Source organism: Puma concolor, chromosome B4, assembly GCF_028749965.1.
Source record: "Puma concolor isolate L17-30 chromosome B4, mPumCon1.1.hap2, whole genome shotgun sequence".
NCBI classification, from domain to species: Eukaryota; Metazoa; Chordata; class Mammalia; order Carnivora; family Felidae; genus Puma; species Puma concolor.
Window position 1 is genome coordinate 21,955,253 of NC_141673.1, and position 24,075 is coordinate 21,979,327.

The 24,075-nt window shown below is 34.9% G+C and overlaps 1 protein-coding gene and 1 pseudogene across 13 annotated transcripts in view; one reads left to right on the forward strand and one right to left on the reverse strand.

Annotated features, from left to right (window-relative positions):
- The window catches only part of ANKS1B (ankyrin repeat and sterile alpha motif domain containing 1B), a 1,105,230-nt gene that overhangs the window by 332,293 nt on the left and 748,862 nt on the right, over positions 1 to 24,075 (forward strand). The window lies entirely within an intron of this gene.
- Positions 22,758 to 23,463, reverse strand: LOC147578958 (large ribosomal subunit protein mL40 pseudogene; annotated as a pseudogene).

Sequence of the window (24,075 nt, forward strand, 5' to 3'; positions counted from 1 at the left end):
ACTTAGGAAAGGCAGGTGGTAATGCTACAAAGAGGTTTCTTCAGTTTTAAGGATGCCATGCTTTATTGCAGACACTTCAGTTAAACAGAGGATACATAATACATTGCTTTTGGCTCTGGGCTATCACTAGACAGAGCTTGTTAATCCATTCCTTGAAGTGCCTCTCTGCTTTTCCTTCTTTTGCAGCCTCACTCATTGAGTAAGCTGCATCCTGAGATATCTCTTTTTCTTACCTGCTTTCCTTCCCATAGCTACTTAATCAAAACAGGCCAAAGAAATATGAAGTGGGCAGCTTTTTCATACTTAAATATTTATGCAATACAGACAATAATGCCCCAACTTAACTTTTCAAATGGAACACAGCTGGTTTTAAATATATTAGAGATGTATTGATAAATTCAGGAATGTAGCCACATATCTTGCAAATGTGTAAATAAAAGAGAAACAAGTTTACAGTTGATTTTATTCTAAAAATAAAGTTAAATCAGCATATCAAAATAAAGTAAGGCAAAGAAGTTAGCATAGTGCTTGGCATATAGTAAGTGCTCAAACATTACAGACTCTGGAGCTAGACCTCTAGGATTCAGGTTCCATCTATATTTGTTTCTTTTCTTTTTTTTTTTTTTTTTTAGCATTTTGACCATTTTTTAAAAATATGAAATTTATTGTCAAATTTGTTTCCATACACCACCAAGTGCTCATCCCAACAGGTGCCCTCCTCAATACCCATTACCCACCCTCCCCTCCCTCCCACCCCCCATCAACATCTATATTTGTTTCTTACTGGCTGTATGACTTTGGGCAAGTTACTAAAACTCCCTATGCCTCAGTTTCAATATCTGTAAAGTGGAGATAATCACAGTACTATCTCATAGGGTTGTTCTGAGAATTAAGTGAGTGACTGTATAGAAGGTATTTAGAATTGCACCTGGTACACAATGAGTCTTAGATGTGTTAGCTATTGTGTTGTAGCAGTAGGTGATATTCAAGAAGTCATAGATCATTTTTGTGACAATGATCTAAAATAAAATGAAGTGAAATACTGTGAAATAGTATTAAAGTGAAAACTATGTCAAATAGAAATATATCAGAAATCTTTTACCTTCATTAAAATGAAAGTTATTCCAAGGTAGAGCATGCGACTCTTGATCTCAAGTTGATGAGTTCAAGCCCAAGTTGGATGTAGAGCTTTAACAAATAAATAAAATGAAAGGTATTCTTACTTGGAATAAGAATTTTTCTCTATGAATTCTGTATTTCTTTCTCTTTTTTTTTTTTGAATGCATACATTTTATGACTTTACATTCTTTTTAGGCTTGAGAAAAGGAGGTGTTGGACTTCAGATCATGTTCCCCCAATCCAGCTAAATACCACTGGCAGTTTTTTCAGACTGACAAATTTGTTCTAATCATCTTGTTTAAATGAATATCATGAATACTAAATATATAGAATATTTTTCACACTACTGAAGTACAATTGGTTTAGACATTCAGAACATTTAAATGAGAACTCATGTGTGAAAAATTAAGTTACTGATGATAGGAATATCAGTTAAGTTATAAAATGAATTTCTTGTAGAATTTCACAGATTGATACTTCACTAATCTTGCTTTAAACAATAAATTCCTGGGACATACATTAAGTATGATGCATGGCTTCTCCAATCACAGAAACCTTCCTTCTGAATTCATGTTTTCTTGTATATTGCCAAATTAAGGATTCTGCTTCTAATGCCTTCATTAAATCTCTATCATTGTTTTAAAATCTCAAACTGGAATTAAAAATAATTTTATAAGTACTTTGTTATATTAAAATTCATCTGAGATTTTATCTGGATGGACACATCTTAAACCTAGTCTCAGGGGTTTCTGGTGCTGTCCCACCTATCACAAATGTCTCAGGTTATTTGCTATCAGATTCAACCTTTTTAATTTTAAAAACAAAAAGAGAAATATATGCAAAGTGATAGATAAACTCTGGGTATGCTTGAAATACATATTAGTGTATGCTTTTTAAAAACTTGCATTTTAGTAGTGATGGAGAGACTTTGAATTGCAAAGTGATGGTTATATTAAATGTGTTTTGTATATATAACAAATGAGGCATGGAGGAAGGGTGGGATTAGGAGACCTGAGTTTGGTTGACTCTGCTGCTCTCCATCGTGTCTCACCTTGACAGCTATTTAACTGCTATGACTCTCATTTAAAAAAACCTATAAAATAAAAGTCTTATACTAGATCAGCATTTTCTAAATAGTATGATGACTAGTTCTGATTTCTAGTCTGTTAGCAGGCATTACTGGTATAAATGTTCCATGATCAAATATATTTCTGAAATTGAAGAGGTTTCTTTGCTGCTGAACTTCTCGGTGTTGTGTATATGCATCTCTAAAAGGGAGAAAAGAACAAGCAGAGTTTCCTAAACTTAGGTAGCTACAGTGTCACTTTTTGTAGTGACACTATTTTTGGAATACCATTTATGAACTCCTGAGCTAGATTATCTTATACATACCTCCTGATTCTGATTCTACTGCATTTGCTAATATAACTTTAGTTAAGTTGTCGAATATATAAAGGCATAATCATTAATATTCTTGACTTCCTTGAAAATAGTTCTATAATAAAAATCTCTGTTTTCTGTTTTCATTCATTGTCACAAGCCTGTGCCCAGCTGGCATCTCTGATATAAAAAGATTGGATCTTATAAATTAACTTTTCAAATTAGGATGCATTATTTTTTGTGTAAAGCAAATTGTACTTGTAAAGTGCCACAAAAAGCAATCTCTTAGTTACTTTTATGCTTTTCCTAAATGCATTAACATAATGGGATACTGTGAACATTAAGCTAAAGATACAATCTTACTCTGAAAAATGATCTTTCTTTTTTTAAGGCAGTGTTAAAATTTGAGAGATAGTTATTAAAGGAAATATAGCAAGGAAGTCTCATTTATGAAAATAAAACTTTATTGGTAGGAAAGAAGTGGAAATTTTAATTGGAAAAGTTTACACAGAATACAAAGTTTGATTAAAAAGATCATCTTCATAGGCTAGAATAAAGGGCTGAAATATATTTTGGAATCTGCTTATAGATGATCTTTATCATCCTCATTATTGAGACCTATTGGACACTGGTACTACAATAAGATATTATATGCTGACTCTACCCAAAAGGGCTTTTAATATAGTTAGAGGCATAGAACAGATACATAAAATCATTTGCTGAGTTCTAAATGTTATGGTTATAGTAGCAATGCTAAAGAGGCATTATGACTGATAGCTGACATGTTCCTAGAAAATTTCCAGGAATTAAGTAGAAACTAAGCTGAAGACTGAACTTTGAATGTAAAGACAAGGAAAGACATTTCAGATAGAAGGAGGGATGTGAGAAGGTAGGAAGGCATTCTTATATCCTAAAGGAAGCAATTCATAAACCACTTTACATTGAGACAAAAGACTTTGTACTTGAAAAATAGAAGTAATAAAAATAGGGCTGGAGATGTAGGTAGAATTTGGAGGGGGTTAGAATTCTTTTGATTTTCTTAAACTTTAAATTAGATTAAGAAAACATACTTAGAAGCAATTTTTAACCCAGTTAAGTTTTGAATTCCTTCCGAGTTGTGTGTTGACATGAGTGACTGATGTCCCCTGGGGAAATGGCTGAGGCATTTTTCTCAGAACAGGAATCTCTGGCCTAGAACAACACATCTATGAATAGTGATTTGATGACCACAGAACCACCTGCTTGTCAAATCCTCATGATCCACAGTCTTCCTGTAGCTTTTTTGTTGTCTGCCTGTGCCTGGTGCTCTTTTTCAACATTTATTGAGTGTACCCTGTGCTCTCATAAAAATGATAATCTCTTTCTTTCCTTCCCAGAAGCACAAAAATACTGCAGTTATGTGATTTGGTTTAAGAGAGAAAAGATGTAGGGATTGGGAAGTCATGGGATAGAAAAATTGTAAGGACCACTGGGCTAAGGTAATTTTTCATCAGTTCCCTAGAGGATTTATATAAGTGGTAAGTTTTCATTTCCAAAGTCTTTTAGGATTGGTAGTTCTCCTCAGCATTTATGAGGTCTCTATCTAGCACCTGGACCCAAAGTACATATCATCAGACATAAATAGAACAATAAATGTTTTGTTTTCTCTGATGTAGACTTTAAGAATAATTTTCCAGAATGGTAGTCAGTATCTAAAGAAAGTTAGCTAATTGGATACAGTCTAGGTGGCCAAAACTCATAGCATAAAAATTATGGAGGAATTGCCTTGAAACACATTGGTACTAGCAATCAAATTCTACTAAAATTGATTATTTACCATTTAATAATTTAACAATACTCATGGCCAATGATTCCTAAATTGAAGTTTCTAATTTCCAAATATATATGTACACAACTAAAAGTTGAAATCCTTCTCTTGTAATTATTCTAAATTACCCCTTTTTCTCTGCATTCAGTCAGTGATAGTCATATTTATATCTTATCCATCCCTTCCTTTTATCCCTGAATAATTAAGAATCTTTTTATTCTTTATCCAAATTTTTATTTAAATTCCAGCTAGTTAACATACATAAGTAGTAATATTAGTTTTGGATGTAGAATTTAGTGATTCATCACTTACATACAACACCCAGTGCTCATCACAAGTGCCATCCTTAATACCATTACCTATTTGACCCATATACCCTACCTCCCCTCCAGTAGCTCTCAGTTTCAGTTTGTTCTCTATAGTTAAAAGTCTGTTTCTTGATTTGTCTCTCCCCTCCTCTGGTCATTAAATTCTATATATGAGTGAGATCATATGGTATTTGTCTTTCTCTGACTGACTTATTTTTCTTAGCATAATACACTCTAGTTCCATCCACATCATCGCAAATGGCAAAATTTCATTCTTTTGGATGGCTGAGTAATATTCCATTATATATATATCTTCTTTATCCATTCATCAGTCACTGGACATTTGGGCTATTTCCATAATTTGCTATTGTTGATAATGGTGCTATAAGCATCAGGGTGCATATATCCCTTTGAATCAGTATTTTTGTGTCCTTTGGATAAATACCTAGTAGGGCAATTGCTGGGCCATAGGGTAGTTCTATTTTTAACTTTCTGAGGAACCTCCATACTGTTTTCCAGAGTGGCTGCACCAGTCTGCATTCTCACCAATAGCGTAAGAGTGTTTGCCTTTCTCCACATCCTTGCCAACACTTGTTTCCCGAGTTGTTAATTTTAGCCATTCTGACACTGTATTTCCCTGGTGATTAGTGATGTTGATTGTTTTTTGGATGTTGAGTTTTATGTTTTTTATATATTTTGGCTACTAACCCTTTATCATATATGTTATTTGCAAATATCTTCTCCCATTCCATGGGTTACTTTTAGTTTATATATTGTTTCCATGGCTGTGCAAAAGCTTTTTATTTTGATGTATTACCAATAGTTTATTTTTGCTTTTTTTCCTTTGCATCAGGAGACATATCTAGAAGGATGTTACTTTGGCCAATGTCAGAGAAAGTACTTCCTGTGCTCTCTTCTAAGTTTTTTATGGCTTCAGATCTCACATTTAGGTCTTTCATCCATTTTGAACTTATTTTTGTGCATAGTATAATAAAGTGGTCCAGTTTCATTCTTTTGCATGTAGCTGTCCAGTTTTCCCAACATCATTTGTTGAAAAGACTTTTTCCCATTGCATATTCTTGTCTCCTTTGTCAAAGATTAATTGACCATGTAATTGGGGTTTATTTCTGGTATGTCTATTCTGTTCTTTTGACCTATGTGGCAGTTTTTGTCCAGTACTATAGTGTTTTGATTACTACAACTTTGTAGTATGTCTTGAAATCTGGGATTGTGATTCCTTCAGTTTTTTTTTCTTTTTCAAGATTGCTTTGGCTATTTGGGATCTTTTGTGGTTCCATACAAATTTTAGGATTGTTTGTTCTAGCTCTGTGAAGAGTGCTGGTGTTATTTTGATAAGGATTGCATTGAATGTGTAGATTGGTTTGGGTAGTATAGACATTTTAACATTTGTCTGCTAATCCATGAGCATGGAATGCCTTTCCGTTTTTGGATGCCATCTTCAGTTTCTTTCATCAGTGTTTTATAGTTTTCAAAGTACCAGTCTTTCAACTCCTTGGTTAAATTTTTTCCAGGTATTTTATTATTTTTGGTGCAGCTGTAAATGGGATTTTCTTAATTTCTCTTTCTGCTACTTTATTATTAGTGTATAGAAATGCAACAGATATTTGTGTATTAATTTTGAGTCATGGAGCCTTACTGATTTCATTTACCTGTGCCAGTAGTTCTTTTGATGGAATCCAGGGTTTTCTATATATGGTATCATGTCATCTGTAAACATTGACAGTTTTACTTCTTTACCAATTTGGATGCCTTTTACTTCTTTTTCTTGTCTGATTGCTGTAGCTGGGAACTTCCAGTACTATGTTGAATAAATAAAAGTAGTGAGAGTAGACATCCTTGTTTTGTTCCTGATATGAGGGGAAAAGCTCTCAGATTTTACCATTGAGGATGATGTTAGCCGTGGGTTTTTTTATATATGACCTTTGTTATGGTAAGGTATATTCCCTCTACTTGTGGGTTTTTATCATGAATGAATGTTGTACAATGTCACCTGCTTTTTCTGCTTCTATTCCAATGATTGTATGCTTTTTATCCTTCTTGATGTGATGTATCATGTTGATTGATTTCCAAATATTGAAGCATGCTTACATCCTAGGAATGAATTGCAGTTGGTCATGGTGAATGATTTTTTAAATGTATTGTTAGGTTCAGATTGCTAATTTGTTCAGGATTTTTGCATCTATGTTCATCAAAGATATTGGCCTGTAGTTCTTGTTTTGTGTAGTATCTTTAATTGATTTTGGAATAAGGGTAATGCTGGCTTCATATAATAAATTCAGAAGTTTTTCTTCTATTTTTTTGGAATAATTTGAGAAGAATAGATATTAACTCTTCTTTAAATGTTTAGTAGAATTCATCTGTGAAGTCTTCTGACCCTAGACTTTCTTGTTTCTTGAGGGTCTTTTGATTACTGATTCAATTTCATTGCTGGTAATCAATCTGTTCAAATTTTCTATTTCTTCCTGATTCAGTTTTGGGAGGTTATATATTTCTAGAAATTTATTCATTTCCTGTAGGTTGTCCATTCTGTTGGCATATAATTTTTTTGATATTCTCTTATAATCATTTAGATTTCTGTGGCATTGGTTGTTATTTCTTCTCTTTCATTTCTGATTCTGAGTCCTCTCCTTTTTTTTCATCAGTCTGGCTAAAGTTTTATCAATTTTGTTGATCTTTTCAAAGATCCAACTCCTGTTTTTATTGATATGTTGGTTTTTTTTTTAGTGTCTGTGTTGTTAATTTATGTTTTATTCTTTGTTAAAACATAACATTGCTTTGGAGTTTTAGTCTTTCTTTTTTTTTTAGCTTTTTTGGGTATAAGTTTAAGCTGTTTATTTGAGATTTTTCTTGCTTCATGAGGTAGGCCCATTTGCTATAACCTTCCCTCTTAGCACTGCTTTTGCTCTATCCCAAGATTTTGGACCATTGTGTTTTCATTTTTATTTGTCTCCATGTATTTTTTTATTTCCTTATTGATTTCTTGTTGACCCATTCACTATTTAGTAGCATGTTATATCACCTCCATGTGTCGGTGTTCTTTCCAGATTTTCCCTTGTGGGTGATTTCTAGTTTCATAGCATTGTGGTCAGAAAACATGCATGGAATGGCTTTGATCTTTTTGGATTTCTTGAGACTGTTTTGTGGACTAACGTGATTTATTCTGGAGAATGTTCTATGCGCACTTGAAAAGAATGTGTATTCTGCTGTTTTACGATGGAATGTTCTGAATATATCTGTTATATTCATCTGTTGCAATGTGCCATTCAAAGCCACTCTTTCCTTGTTGATTCTCATTTTGGATGATCTATCCATTGATGTAAGTGAGGTGTTAAGGTCCCCTACTATTATTGTATTACTATTGATTACTTCCTTTATGTTTGTTATTGGGTGCTTTAGGTATTAGGGTGACTCCATGTTGGGTGAATAAAATTTACAAATGTTATATCTTCTGGTTGGATTATTCCCATGATAATTAGAGAGTGTTCTTTGTCTCTTACTAAAGTCATTGTTTTATTATATTTTTTAATATTTATTTATTTTGAGAGAGAAAAAGAGAGAGATTAAGAGAGAGCAAGGGAGGGACAGAGAGAATGGGAGAGAGAGAATCCTAAGCAGGCCTCACACTGTAAGTGTAGAGCCTGACATGGGACTTGAACTGACAAACCACAAGATCATGACCTGAACCAAAATCAGCAGTTGGACACTTAACCAACTGAGCCACCGAGGTGCTACTTAAAGTCCTTGTTTTAAAGTCCATTTTGTCCAAAATAAGTACTTCTACCCTGACTTCCTTTTCATTTCCATTTGTGAGATAAGTGCTTTCTCCATCTCTTCAGTTTCAATCTGCATGTGTTTTTAGTTCTGAAATGAGTTTTCTGTAGGCAGCATATACATGGGTCTTGCTTTTTTATCCTTTCCACCATTCTTTGTGTTTTCATTGGAGTGTTTAGTTTATTTACAGCTAAAAGTAATTATTGATAGATATGCATTTATTGCCGTTTTGTTACTAGTTGTATGGTTGTTTTTGTAGTTCTGTATTCATTTCTTCTTTGCTCTCTTCTTTCATCATTTGCCTTTTTTAGTGGTGTACTTGGATTCCTTGTTCTTTATTTTTTACATATCTATTACTAGTTTTTGAGTTGTAGTTGCCATTAGGCTTATATATAACATCTTATTAATATAGCAGTCTATATTAGGTTGATGGTTGCTTAAATTTAAACCTATTCTAAAAGCACTAAATTTATTCCTCCAACCCTCCCCACCATTTTAGGTATATGGTATCATACTTTAAATTCTTTTATTTTGTGAGTCCCTTGACTGAATTTTATAGATATACTTAATTTTACTGCTTTGTGCTTCCTACTTAATCCTGCTTATGGTCTTTCCTTTCCATTCAAAGAGTTCCCTTAACATTTCTTGTAGGGCTGGTTTCATCGTCATGAATTCCTTTAACTTTTGTTTCTCTGGGAAAATTTTTTTTTTAATTTAAGTGCAAGTTATTTAACATATAGTGTAATGTTTTCAGGAGTAGAATTTAGTGATTCATTACTTACATATAACACCCAGTGCTCCTCCCAACAAATGCCCTCCTTAATGCTCATCACCAGTTTAGCCCATCCTCCACTCAACCCTGCTTCAGCAACCCTGAGTTTGTTGTCTGGTATTTAAGAGTCTCTTGTGGTTTGCCTCCTTCTCTGTTTTTATCTTATTTTTCTTTCCCTTCCTCTATCTTCATCTGTTTTGTTATATATATATATCACATCTTTTTTATCCATTCATCAGTCCAAATGGACATTTGAGCTATTTTCATAATTTGGCTATCAGCTATTTTTTTTTTAATTTTTTTAATGTTTATTTATTTTTGAGAGAGAGAGAGACAGAGTACAAGCAGGAGAGGTGCAGAGACACACAGAGAGAGAGAGAGAAAGAGAGAGAAAGAGACAGAGAGAGAGAGAGATGCACAAAATCAGAAGCAGGATCCAGGCTCTGAGCTGTCAGCACCTAGCCCAATGATGGGCTCGAACCCATGAACCATGAGATCATGACCTGAGCCGAAGTCAGATGCTTATCCAACTGAGCCACCCAGGTGCCCCTGGCTATTGTCTATTGTTGATAGCACTGCTATAAATTTGAATCAGAAAGTTCAAATGCAGCCCCTTTGAATCAGCATTTTTATATCTTTTGTATCCTTTAGATATCCTAGTAGTACTATTGCTGGGTCTTAGGGTAGCTCTATTTTTACTTTTTTTAGGAGCCTCCATACTGTTTTCCAGAGTGGCTGCACCAGTTTGCATTCCCACCAGCAGTACAAAAGGGTTCTCCTTTTTCCACATCCTTGCCAACATCTGTTGTTCCTGAGTTGTTAATTTTAGCCATTCTGACAGGTGTGAGGTGGTATCTCATTGTGGTTTTGTATTTCCCTGATGATGCATGATGTTGAGCATCTTTTCATGTGTCTGTTACTTTCTGGATGTCTTCTTTTGAAAAGTGTCTGTTCATGTCTTTTGCACATTTCTTCACTGGATTATTTGGTTTTGGGGTGTTGAGTTTGATAAGTTATTATAGATTTTGGATACTAACCCTTTATCTGATATATCATTTACAAATATCTTCTCCAATTCCATTGGTTGCTTTTAGTTTTATTGATTGTTTCCTTCACTGTACAGATTTTTATCTTGATGTGATCCCAATAGATCATTTTTGTTTTTGTTTCCTTTACCTCCGAGACATGTCTATTAGGAAGTTGCTGTGGCCAAATTCAAAGAGGTTGTTGCCCATTTTCTCCTCTAGGACTTTGATGGCTTCCTATCTTCTATTTAGGTCTTTCATGCATTTTGAGTTTGTTTTTATGTATGGGGTAAGAAAGTGGTCTGGGTTCATTCTTCTGCATGTCGCTGTCCAGTTTTCCCAACACCTTTTGCTGAAGAGACTGTCTTTTTTCCACTGCATATTCTTTCCTACTTTGCCAAAGATGAGTTGTTTATGTCTTTGTGGGTCCATTTCTGGGTTCTCTATTCTGTTCCACTGATCTGTGTGTTTGTTTTTGTGCCAGTACCATACTGTCTTGATGATTATAGCTTTCTAATACAGCTTGAAGTCTGGAATTGTGATGCCTCCAGCTTTGATTTTCTTCTTCAATATTACTTTGTCTATTTGGGGTCTTTTATGGTTCCATACAGATTTTAGAATTGTTTGTTGTAGCTCTGTGAAGAATGCTGGTGTTATTTTGATAGGGATTGCATTGAATGTGTAGATTGCTTTTAGGTAGTAAAGACATTTTAACAATATTTTTTCTTCCAATCCAGGAGCATCAGTGTTTTTCCATTTCTTTGTGTCTTTAATTTCTTTCAAAAGCATTCTATAGTTTTTAGTGTATAGATATTGTACCTTTTTTGTTAGGTTTATTCCTAGGTATTTTATGGTTTTTGGTGCAATTGTAAATGAGATTGATTCCTTCACCTCTCTTTCTGCTGCTTCATTATTGATGTATAGAAATGCAACTGATTTCTATACATTGATTTTATATCCTACAACTTTGCTTAATTCATGTATCAGTTCTAGCAATATTTTGGTGGAGCCTTTCAGGTTTTCCACGCAGAGTATCATGTCGTCTGCAAAGAGTAAAAGTTTGACTTCTTCCTGGCTAACTTGGATGCCTTTTATTTCTTTTTGTTGTCTGATTGCAGAGGCTAGGACTTCCAGTACTATGTTGAACAGCAGTGATGAGAATGGACATCTGTCTGGAAAACTCTATATGTCTCATATTCTGAATGATAACTTTGCTGGATAGAGTATTCTTGGTTTCTGGGTTTTTCCTTTCAGCACTTTGAATATATCATGAACTCCCTTCTGGCCTGCAAAGTTTCTGCTGAAAAATCAGCTGATAGCCTTATGGGGTTTCCCATGTATATATCTACTTCCTTTACTTTTGATGCTTTTAAAATTCTTTATCACTTTTTTTTTGCCATTTTAATTGCTCTGTCTTCATGTGGACCTTCTTGGGTTGATTTTTTTGGGGTGTTCTCTGTGTCTCCTGGATCTGGATTCTGTTTCTTTCCCTAGTTTCAGGAAGTTTTCAGCTATTATTTCTTCAAATACATACTATGTCCCCCTTTCCTCTCTCTTCTCCTTCTGGGATCTCTATAATGTGAATGTTAATTACACTTGATTACGTTGCTGAGTTCCCTATTTTCATTTTTCATTATTTATCATTTATTCTCACTTTTGTTCATATTGATTGCTTTCCATTATTCTTTCTTACAGGTCACTGATTAATTTTTCTGCCTTTTCTAGTCTACTAATTATTCCATCCATTGTATCTTAATTTCAGTTATTGACTTCTTCCTCTTTGGTTGGTTTTGGTTCTTTTTTATATCTCTTTGTTAGGGTCTCAATAACATTGTCCACTGTTTTCTCAAGTCCAGCGAGTATCTTTATGACTATTACTTTAAATTCTCTATCAAGCACCTTACTTATATCTGTTTTGTTTAGCATTCCTGTTGTGATTTTTTCATTCTTTCATTTGAGACATATTCCTCTGTCTCCTCATTTTGGCTAACTTCCTATTTCTGTGTGTTAGGAAAGTCAGCTATGTCTCCTACTTTTGAAAATAGTAGCCTCGGGGCGCCTGGGTGGTGCAGTCGGTTAAGCGTCCGACTTCAGCCAGGTCACTATCTCGCGGTCCGTGAGTTTGAGCCCCGCATCGGGCTCTGGGCTGATGGCTCAGAGCCTGGAGCCTGTTTCCGATTCTGTGTCTCCCTCTCTCTCTGCCCCTCCCCCGTTCATGCTCTGTCTCTCTCTGTCCCAAAAATAAATAAAAAAAAAAAAAAAAGAAAATAGTAGCCTCATGAAGAAAAGATCCTGTAATGCCCTGTGGTGTAGTGTCCTCTGTTCATCAGTACCTCATGCTTTAAGGGCGTCTCCTATGTGTATTGCATGCACCTTCGTGTTGTGCTGAGCCACTCTTGCCTTCAGTCTAGTTTTCTGTAATGGCTCTTGTTGTCTGTTGTGGGCAGGGTTTGGTCCCTGTGTTATTAGTGTGCCTGTCTGGGGTTGCCTTGGACTTGAGTTGAGTCAGACCAGGCATTTGCCAGAGATGCAGTAGCATGGAATTTCAGAGCACTTTCCCTGTGTTGTCCCTGAGAAGCTTTAATTGGTGAGCAGGGGTTACAGTCAGACCCAATGTCTGCCCCATGCCCACTGCTGGGGCCATAGGGAAGTATGGTTATCTTTCCCTCTCCTCTGAGCAGGAGTCACTGTGGAGTGGTGATGGCTCCCATTTTGTGGCACCACTTTGGTGATCTCTAACCAAGGAATTTTTGATAGGGACAGGTCCACAGGAGAATATGGGGTTGGAGTGTGGTGGTAGCAAGGTTTCCACAGGTCTGGAGCCAGTGTAGCTCCACAGAGGTGTGCCTGGGTAGCTTAGTAGGTTGAGTGTCTGACTTCAGCTCAGGTTATGATCTCGTGGTTTTGGAGTTCCAGCCCTGCATTGGGCTCTGTGCTGACAGCTCAGAGCCTAGAGCCTGCTTCAGATTCTGTGTCTCCCTCTCTTTCTGCCCCTCCCCTACTTGCTCTCTCTCTCTCTTTATCAAAAATAAATAAACATTAAAAAAAAGAAAAAGAAAACTGCCACAGAGCTAGAGGGGATGGATCGGCAGAAGTGAGTCCTTAGGAAGGTGGGTAGGAGAATTTTTACACTGTCCCAGTTATCTGTGTATTTGAGCTGGCTGGCAAGCTAAGAAAATGGTCCCTGCCAACTCTTTTTCCTGGGGATGTCTCCCAATGATTTCAGTTCCTCTGTCACCAGCTGTGAAGTTAGTAAGCAGTTTTTTTCTCCCCATACCTCAGACATATTTTCAAACTGCTGCTTCTATGATGTATCTCCACAGGTGCTGTTTCTTGTGCTCTTTAAGGGTGGGGAATCAGTTCCTCTCACCCTTTAACTCTTCTAGAGTTGAACCCACTGATTCTTAAAGTTCCAGGTATTAAGCCCTGCTCATTGTAGGAACTCAAGAAATTAGGCCCCTCTGGTTTTCAAAGCCAAATGTTATGGGGATTTGTCTTCCGTGTTTAGGTTCCCTATGCCTGGTGTGTGTTGTTAGGGTCTGTTTCCTTCTCCTCTCTGAGCCTGTAGCATCCTTCTCCTGTGGTTGGTCCTATGTGTCCCTTTAGCTTCTGACCACGTGTCCACCTTCTGTACCCTCAAATGTGGCCTTTTTCTGTACATTTACCTGTGGAGAGTCTGTTCCATTAGTCTTCACATTGTTTTCTGGATTATTTACACTGATGTGGATATTATCTAGGTGTATTCATGGGACAGGTGACCTTAGAATCCTCCTACTCTGCCATCTTCCCTGGCTTCCAGAATGGAGAATTATTTTTATGCCACATGCCTGTCTAACACTTTGATTAGTACTTAATGGATAAATGAATAAAATGTGTCTTTTACCATAAGTCTTGCTGTTAAATCATTATTCTCTTACTTGGAACTCTCCACAAGCCTACTTTTGTTTTCTTCATTCTGCAAAGATGTGACATTGTATTTTATATATACAGAATGTGGCAGTATATTAACTTTCATTTCTAATGGAGTTCTTATGGGTATAAGACTCAGATGATAATTTTTATTTCTTGGTAGGGACATTAAGTATATTTTTCAACTTTGTATATAATTCAAGAGATCCACATTTCCTTGCCTCTATTTCACTTTATATTGGGTTCAGAGGTAGGCCATCTGAGGAAATTAAAACAAAAAGTAATTTAACATTTTGTTAAAATTATTCATGTGTACAACTCATTTATATGGCTTTGAAATCAGAGTATAGAATTATTCAGTTTTATTTAACAGAAGTGTTGTATCATCTGCCTCAATCTCCATTTTATAGGACCCATCTGACTTTTTTAAAGGTCTAGCCAAAATGATTAATACCATTCACTAGAGAAACCTACTATTGTAGAGATCATCTTTCTGGAAATTCTCTTAAAATAATAATGGTCATTTTCCCCTAAGGAAACTTAAATGCAGTATTACTTTGTACTCCATACTATTGCATATGCCTTTCAAATGAAAATGAAGTAGTTGATAGAATGTCTTACATGATTGCTTTAAAGATCAGAAGTATAAAGAAAAAATACTTGACAGGCTGATGACTTTAATATAATCTTAGGCTTTGTTTAGTTGAGTCTCCAGAATATTCTTTGTTTTTAAGGGAGTATGTTCAAGTTTCCTAAAACTATTTAGTAAAAAATATGATGTAATGGCATGTGTTCATTTAATGTGCTATGTTATTATCTCTTCACTTCTCTCTCTTTTTCTCTCTGACATTAAATAATGCTTTAAGGTCAGGGATTATGTGTTACTTACTTTTTTATACCTACTACCTAGCAGACTATCTGGCACATCATTATTCACTGGGGAATGCAATAAAAAAGGCAACACTATGTGTTAGCAATATTGTGGAGAAATTGGAACACTCATGCATTGTTGGTAGGAATATAAAATTGTATAGAGAGTTCTCTAAAATAGTTTGGTGGTTTCTTAAAAAGTTAAACATAAATTTACCATATGACCCAGAAACTCTATTCCTGGGAATCTGCCCAAGAGGAATGATCCCATTCTTTGCTGTACAGTATCTTCTCTTGGTTTGTCCTTTGTCCTCCACTTTAATCCCAACAATATAGACACTTTCTTACTTCTACTTTTTGTCCTGTCCTGAGGTCAAAGTAATCTAGCTAAAAGATGTACATGAGTAAAGTCTAAAAGCATGAGCAGGTAGTGACATTTTTATATATAAAAACAATTGATTTGCTAATACACATTTTATGAAAAAAATTTGAGAAAATATCCAATGTACATTTTTGTGCTAGACATGGTTTAGTTTGTTTGGTCTCACAATCTCACAGCTGAATCATACTTTAAAGACTAAAATTACATGAAATAAATGTAAAGCTACTATACTGGGTTGAATAGCATTCCCCCCCAAGTTTGTGTCTGCTGTAATCTCCAAAATGTGACTTTATTTGGAAATAGGGTCTTTGTAGATGTAATTAGTGGATGTGAAATCATAGTGGAGTAGGATGGACTCTAAAGTCAGTATGACTTGTGTTTTTGTAACCAGAGGAGAGGACATAGAGACACACATACAGGAAAGAGGTCCATGTGATTATAGAGGCAGAGATTGGGGTAATGCAGGTATAAGCCAAGGAGCACCAAGGATTGCTGGTATCATGAGAAGTTAGGAAGGAGCAAGGAAGAACCTTTCTGTAAAGCATCTAGAAGAAGCATGGTTCTGCTGACATCTTGACTTCAGATCTGTGAGAGGATAAATTTCTATTGTGTCAAGCTACCCAATTTGTGGTACTTTGTTACGGCATTGCTAAGAAGCAAATATACATTTATTGAAAATAACAATATACATGTGTATGTATATCAAAGAATCTATTAAATGACTTGCTTTAGCAATCAAGTTTCTGGCTTTGAAATTATTTCATAGCTAGCTTTGGAGCCTAGCAACTCATATTACAGAGATGCTGTACATCTATTTAAATTTATGTCATAAACATTTACCAATGAATGAAGCTGGGTTGATCATTGACACTTACAAAAATTTATGCTGTAATTTAGAAATTGAAGAGAAAGTTTTCTAAGATTAATTTAGTGGTAGAATTGAAGGATTACATGTTTATGACTTTCAACACAGTAGAATATGTATGCCATGTACTATGCACAAAGCATATGTGTTTTATCTTAAAAGTATTAAAAGATGTCATATAGGGATACTTGCCTATCCCAGTAGATTTATTTAAAACATTCCTTTAATATGAGTTAATATATGGGATCATATGGTGTAGGGAAGAAAATCTTTTATTTTACCTTTTTAAAGTTTCTTCTAGCTAGTGTAAGAATTAAATTGACATGACACAGATTAACAAGAGAAAACGAAATTTAATTTAATATGCATGGGAACCCCATATACATGAAGGTTTCACAAACAGAAAGGTAAAATGTGGTATGTATACCATCCTGAGCTAAGGAATGAGATAGGAGCTTGGGGCTTCAAAGGGGAGGATGACAATTCAGAGTACACTAAGAAGAGCAGACGTTTCTGGTAATTAGGTGTTTGGCCTGCCATACAGATGTGTCATTCAGATAAATTATCTCTGATAATAACTCTAATTCTGGGAAAGACCCCCAATTTGGATCCTTCTAAGGAGTTAAGGGAGAGGCAAAAATTTCTCTTGAGTCTGCAGGGTCTCAAATGCATTTAGCTCAAAATAATTCCCCTGCCAAAGTTGTACATTTTGGGGAGACTTGCTTTGAACCCCATCAGTAATTAAAGGAACAGTCTTGGAATGCTTAGCTAGACTATGGCAGTGCTAATTTGTTAAATTGAACATAATTAGATTTGTATTTTCTAAAATGACTTGATATGTAATAATATTGATAGGCTTTCTCATTTTCTGAAAAATACGTATTGCATATTTCAACATTTAAAATGAGATATTTATCTCATTATTTTTTTTTCTAGGAAAATAATTTTTAAAATACACCAGCAATGATACTGTTTATCACACAATTTTATTTTTTTAATGTTTATTTATTTTTGAGAGAGGGAGAGAGAAAGCGCAAGCCAGGGAGGGCCAGAGAGAGAAGGGGACTGAGGATAGGAAGCAGACTCTGCTGTCAATGTGGAGCCCGATGTGGAGCTTGAACTCACAAACCATGAGATCATGACCTGAGCCAAAGTCAGATGCTTAACCAACTGATCCACCCAGGTGCCCCTCTCACACAATTTTCTAATAAAACCAGAGTAGATACTCATTAGAGTCCACTCATTAGAGTTTCTCAAAAACAGTTTTATCTATTGCAATAGGTAACAAATCTGTTAAAATCCTTCTAATTATATGTCCTATGTTGTGCTGGCAACTGTAACATCATAGGTTTTGGGAACTCTTAATTTAAAATATTTACAACAAAGCCAAATATTTCAATTTTCACTTTATAATGTCCTTCCATTTTGATTTTAGGAAGTTGTCTCATTTAATCCTCATATGACTATATGAATTAGGTATTAATGTCTCTATTTCACAGATAGGTAAAACCAAGGCTAATTGTTATGTGACTTGCCCAAGTAGTTGGAGATGTTATTTGAGCCCAAATCTGCACCAAAATCTATGCTCTTTCAAGAATAACATAACCTCATTTGGATTGGGTTAAAGCTTGCTTAAAATCAGGACTTTATGTGAAAGATTACAATTTGAATCCTGACTCTTCTGTTCATTTACTGGGTAGGATTAGGCCAGATCTCTTAACCTCAATTTTATCTGTAGTAATCATAGTAACTTCATTACTTACCACTTATTGTTCTAAACATTTCACAGTTATTGACTCATTTAATCTTTATAACAACCCTATCAGGCAGATAAAACCCCATTTTACACATGAGGAAGATGAGATTAAGAGAGTTTAAATAACTTGCTCAGTCACAAACTACTCAGTGACAGAGCATCAAAGCCTGTGTTCTGTGCTGCCTCCCTGTGAAGATAGAGATAAATAATACCCATCATGCAGCCGGTGGTTAGCATAAATGATATGTATGTAGGCACTTTGTAAATGGGAAAGGAGTAAAAAAAATATTAGATATTATGTATAAGAATGCTTTTTATTTTTTTTACTGGGGAAATGTCAGGGTAGACAGTTTCCTCATAATAAGTTTTATGGAATTTAAATGCTATCATCACATCCTAATTCTAGTGATATATTTCTTGAAATATTCTTTGAAGCAAGTTATGCATTTTGCTTCATTTAACAAATAAAAGTAAATGTAAAAGTTGTCTGCTACTAGGTTAGCAATTCATGTTTTATAATTCTTGATTATTCTAGTTGCTTTAACTAAGGATCATTTGTTGAAGTCAATTAGGGTTTTTTTTAATTAGTATGCTACTAGTATTTGCATAAGAAGAATTCTTAAGTACTTTAAGAGTAAATTATTGCAGAGAACATCTGTTTCTTTTTGATATATTTAATTAATGAGATGATTTTAAGTATTCTTCATAAAGTATCTTATTGGACTTCTGAATTTCAAACATTTTTCAAGAAGACACTAAAATTCTGAATTGTAAAATTCTCACTGCTGTTATCTATATTCAGTCTCTGAGTTAATGTTTTAATTGACTATTATAATGCCACTTTACTTTCTGAGGACTTTCATAGTCTAGTGTCCTTTTTCTTCTTACAATATCATCTTCATCTGTATCTTCTTTTTTCCCTTCTCGTCCTCCAAGCCCCTTCCATGTTTTCTTCTTTGGTTCAAACTTTTGTTAACCTATATTACAAAAGCTATTTTCTAATTTCTGGCCAAGGATAAAAAAATATTTTTTTCACTTTTTTTCACTTCTGATCTCTGTTCATACACAAGTCAAATACCCTCTTTGATGGATAGACAGCAGAATGAAATTCCCTCACCACTTAGTAGTGAGTTAATAGTTTCCCTCCATTTGGCACTTTGTCATGACAGGATCATTCACTTCAAATTGTAATGCTTTTAGAAATCATATTCACCTGTTTCTAGTTGTCATAGTAAAGGACATTTTCTTTGCTTTATATCATTTACTAAGATAGTTCTAATCATAGTTTCACTAAAATGAACAGAGCTAAGATCTCCTAGGTAGGAAAAGTCTTGCTCTTGGTAACAAAGTCACCATTATATTAGTATGAACAGAGGGCAGTCTCAAAGTATAATAACATGCTCTACTTATCCACAGAGGGTTTTTTTGGAAATGTGAACCCATTTTCAATCTATTAGAGTATTAGTTTAAGTAACTATACACATAATTTGCTCTATTTATGAAAGGTCATCCTAAATATGAGGATCTGTATTCCATTTGTGTGGAGGAGCAAGACTCATTGGCTTTGATTAGGACTGCACTATGTCTCCTCCCTGATAATTCCTGTTAAATTTGTGCTTCCCTTCATAACTGGGTGTGGAATGGTAACGCTGAAAATTAGTACTTACCCTTGAGAGTGGAAAGAACAAGGTTAAAAAGGATTTATGATTTTACTATGACTTAATATTGGCTTTAAATATTTAGCAATCCTAAATGTTTTGGAGGCAGGATACTTTTACTCCCTTAAGAGTTCTATACACTATGGAAAAATGATTACTTCTAGAAGGTACTTGTTGTTGGATTGATGAATAATTTTAAGCATTTTGTTGCAGTGTAAAAGGAAGATTCACCAAAACGTTTTATTTCTAAGAATAGATTATTATTTTAACCAACATAAAGTATATGAAAGTAACAGTTATATGTCTTAAAACTGTATTCATGGTTACTTTCCATCAGAATATTTTCTTTTCCTCCACTTTATCCTGGAAAGAAATCAAAACATCTATTTCTGACATTTTAGGATAATAAATAACATTAAGTTTTGTTCCAATGCGAGAATAAAGTATTGTTGATATTTAAAAAAAAAACTCAAATCCAGCTATTTTAGCAGCAAAAAGAGTTTATTAAAGAATAGCAGAGAAATTATAATTCAGGGCACACAAACTGTGGCAAACTATAGGCAAGTTCAGAGAACAGAGAGGGGCTTGCTTTTATGGAGGAAAGGAGAAAGTTGGGAGGGACTCTTTAGAAGAGTTCAGGGTGGTGATAGCTTCTCATTGGCTTAAGAGTGTAGTGGTTTCTCATTGGATGGGCTACTCCTGAGCAAGGAGAAATTTTTTCTTTCTCTTACTGGGGTATGTAAAGTAAGCTTCTTCCTGTTGGGGAACGTCAGATATGCTTTTTACAAGGAGTGATAGTGTATGAGAGCCTCTTCAGGGCTTCCTGACTCCATTTTAAATAAGGTTTTCCTTATTTATTTTCACAGTATTGATATCAAATGAGATTTCCTCAACAAAAATATCTAAAGGGAAATTTAGTAGTTCTCTTTGATTCCTCTGGGACTAGTTCTGCAAAGTCATTGGAAAAGTAACTAACTAGTCATTAGATAATAAGATCAGAATTATGGGTTTTGTGTGTTCTCTTACTGTTTATATCTGTATATATGTGTTTTTTAACCAGCTTTTAAATACATATTGGGTACACAATATGGTACCAGTGCTACAGAAGATATAAAAGAAAAGAAAAAAATTATAATTCACCTAAAAGGAGTAGATTCTAGGAGGAAATATAAGATACTCCTAGAAGAGAACATTGAATTTGCAATAATTTGTTCAGTATTGTCTGTTAGGTGCAGAGACTATTGAAAGTAAGAAAATAAATATGTAGAGTCAAGGTGATTTCCAAGAAGTCAGAGATTTTAAATCTCTTTTGTTCAGAATATTGTTTCTCTGATTACCACAAAAATACATGTTTAGTGAAGAAAATTTGAAAAATAAGTTGACTATAAACATTCACCCAAAATGACTAGTTTGCCTCTATGAATTCAGCTAACACTTTTCCTTTTATCTGTAGCCATTTTCTACCTGGAACAAGTTTCCCAACTCTCTTCACATGACTAATTCTTACTCATCCTTTAGGCTTTAGGCTTTAGGCTTTATGTATGTATGTATGTATGTATGTATGTATGTATGTATGTATGTATTTCTTTATAGTTTATTTATTTATATATTTATTTGAGAGAGAAAGTGTGAGTGGGAAAGGGGCAGAGAGAGAGAGAGAGGGAAAGAGAGAGAATACCAAACAGGCTTTACACTTAGTGTGGAGTTCAGCCCACAAACCTTGAGATCATGACCTTAGTCTAAGTCGAATGCTTAACCGACTAAGCCACCCAGATGTCCCTAGGCTTTATTCTAAATGGCACTTGCCTTTAAAAAAGTTTTCAAACCTCCTAAATTATTTTAGGTTCTCCTACTAATGTTATCTTATTTAGTCTTTGGGCTTCCTCTACCTTCATGAAATATTTATGCTCTTGGATTCTGTAGTAGATGCTGGGAATACAGTGATAAACATGGTAAACAGAATGTCTATTACCATGGAGTTGGCAATTATGATGGAGACAGACAAGAAACAAATAAACAAATAAATCAATCTACATGACATTTTGTTCCAATTACTAGTAAATGTACTTCTCTCACTAGACCATCAACTCCATAGGATAAGTACTATGTTTTTTTAAAGAAGTTACCTAAACTAACTAAACACACTGTGTTTGTTTGAAATGAATGATTACTGAAACAATGAATGAATAAGTTGACACTTTTGTGCATTTTTCTCATAAATCACATACATAAACATACACTTTTCATATCTGGTCAAAATTGAAATATTGTTATAAATACATACTATACATTTTTGACTTAACATATCTTGAACATATTCCTATGTGAGTAAATGTTTTAATGGTCACATAATATTCCATTATAAGAATGTACCAGGATGATTAGTTAAGCGCCCCCCTATTGAGATTCTTATTTTCACTCTTTTCCTGACTCAGAACCATACATGTAGATTTTTTCCAGTAGTTTACTATTACAGATTATGTTCTGATGATAATCTTTATGCATAAATCATTATATTTTTGTTGTTGTTATTTTTTTAAATTATTATATGTTTGATTATATTTACTCAGACATATTTGAATCACTGGACAGAGGTTATTATCTTTTTTAAGGTTTTTGTATGGATTGTCAAGTTGTATTACAGAAAGGTGAGGGACAATTTATATAATTCCTTAGGTTTTGAAACTAGCAATGGATATGACCTAATCAAAAGGATGCTGGCTGGCAGGAGCAAGGACACAGAAGTGAGAAGTAGACAATTAAAAAAGAGAGAAGAATCACATGTGTTATGTTGTGTAGTAAAGAGGGATGGGGTTGGAAATCTTGGGACAGGTGAACACTAAATGAAAACTTTCAACTTTTAAAAACAGATAGTTGGAGCTACTGTAGGATCTTGAAAAGGAGTGGGATAAAACACTCTCTGGAGTCAAACATATCATAAGTCAAATTAATAACTTGGTGACTTTAAGCACTTGATTCATTAACTCTTAAATTTCAGCTGTATTTCATTCACCTTTCAAAGGGCTTTGGGAGTCTGGATACCTTTCTGGTTCTTTAAGCTGTCCCACTACAACTGTGGGAGATTTGTGAGGGGCTATTCTATGTTTTCTCTACTCAGACCCCTCTCTGAACTGTTTTGTATATAGCTTTTCTTTTCTTTTCTTGGTTAAATTTATATTTATTTAACAGCATGCATGATCCTGTGAAAAACAAGCTTGACCCCTGGTCATTCTGGCTCTCAAGGGCAATGTGTTCTGAGGACAACTGCCTGAAGTTCTGTCTCTTAAACTCCATTTGTGTCTTCACCTGGTTATACCTAGTATCTGACTCAGGGGGTTGGTAGTTGGACACTGGTGGCATGTAATCTGACCCTTCCCTCTCAAAGGGGAACAGACTGGGGTTAACAGAATGAGATTTGGCTTGATGGCCTTCACATGGAGATCCTAGGACATGAGTCACAGCTCTTACAAAGCTTCCTGCTAGGCCTCAAACATGGACCTGATAGCATCCTTCTCTATCTTGTGCTCTTGCTGCTTGTACCAGTACTTCTTTTTCAGAAGCAGAGTTCTCCTCTGGCCCTTCTCAAAAAGGAGCTCTACCTGGAGATACTCTCTTTAGCCAAGAACCTTACAGGGATAATAATATCTTCAGTGGAAATTAGCTCTTAGCCAGCCTTTTCCAGCCAAGACCTACAGATCCTCTTATTCAGATGGCCTTTTGGTGCTTAGTCTTTTTTAGGATTTACCTTCTTCTTTTGTAGAGGTTCTGATCTCATGAGAATGAGATCCCAGAAGGTCAACAATGAAGCTCACTGGTGGGTGTTCCTAATCTGTGCCTGCCAAGTTCCCAGAGCAGCTATGGCCCCTCTGGCAGCCATCTGGTGAAGAATGCCTTATCTAGCATTTTGTTGAGGAGAGTTTGAAATGTTTCTAGTTTGTGCCAGGGAAAATGAGGAATCAGCTTCACTGTCCAGAGATTTGTCTAATCTTATCTGATAGACTATGTGATAAAATAGGGAAATTCAAGGCATCATAATTCAGGGGAAATGGAAACATATGTACATTGGTTTAATATTTCCAAAATATTGTCTCTGTTACATTATTATTAGATATAGCATTTAAAAAGTTTATCATTTCTTACAGTTCATGGATTCAAGCCCCATGTTGGGCTTCCCACTGACAGTGCAGAGCCTGCTTAGCATTCTCTTGTTTTCCCTCTCTGCCCCATCCCTGCTCACTCTTGCTCTCTCTCTCTCAAAATAAATTAATAAAAACTTAAGAAAAATTTTATCATGGCACTAAACTCAAGGTGAGCAGAAAGTGTAAAAAGCCTGGAAGCAGGTTACCTGTGCTTACCTCCAGGTAAACATTTAATTAGAGTACGAAATACTTCATGTAGGAAGGTTCTCAAAAATTCAATATAACTTGTAATT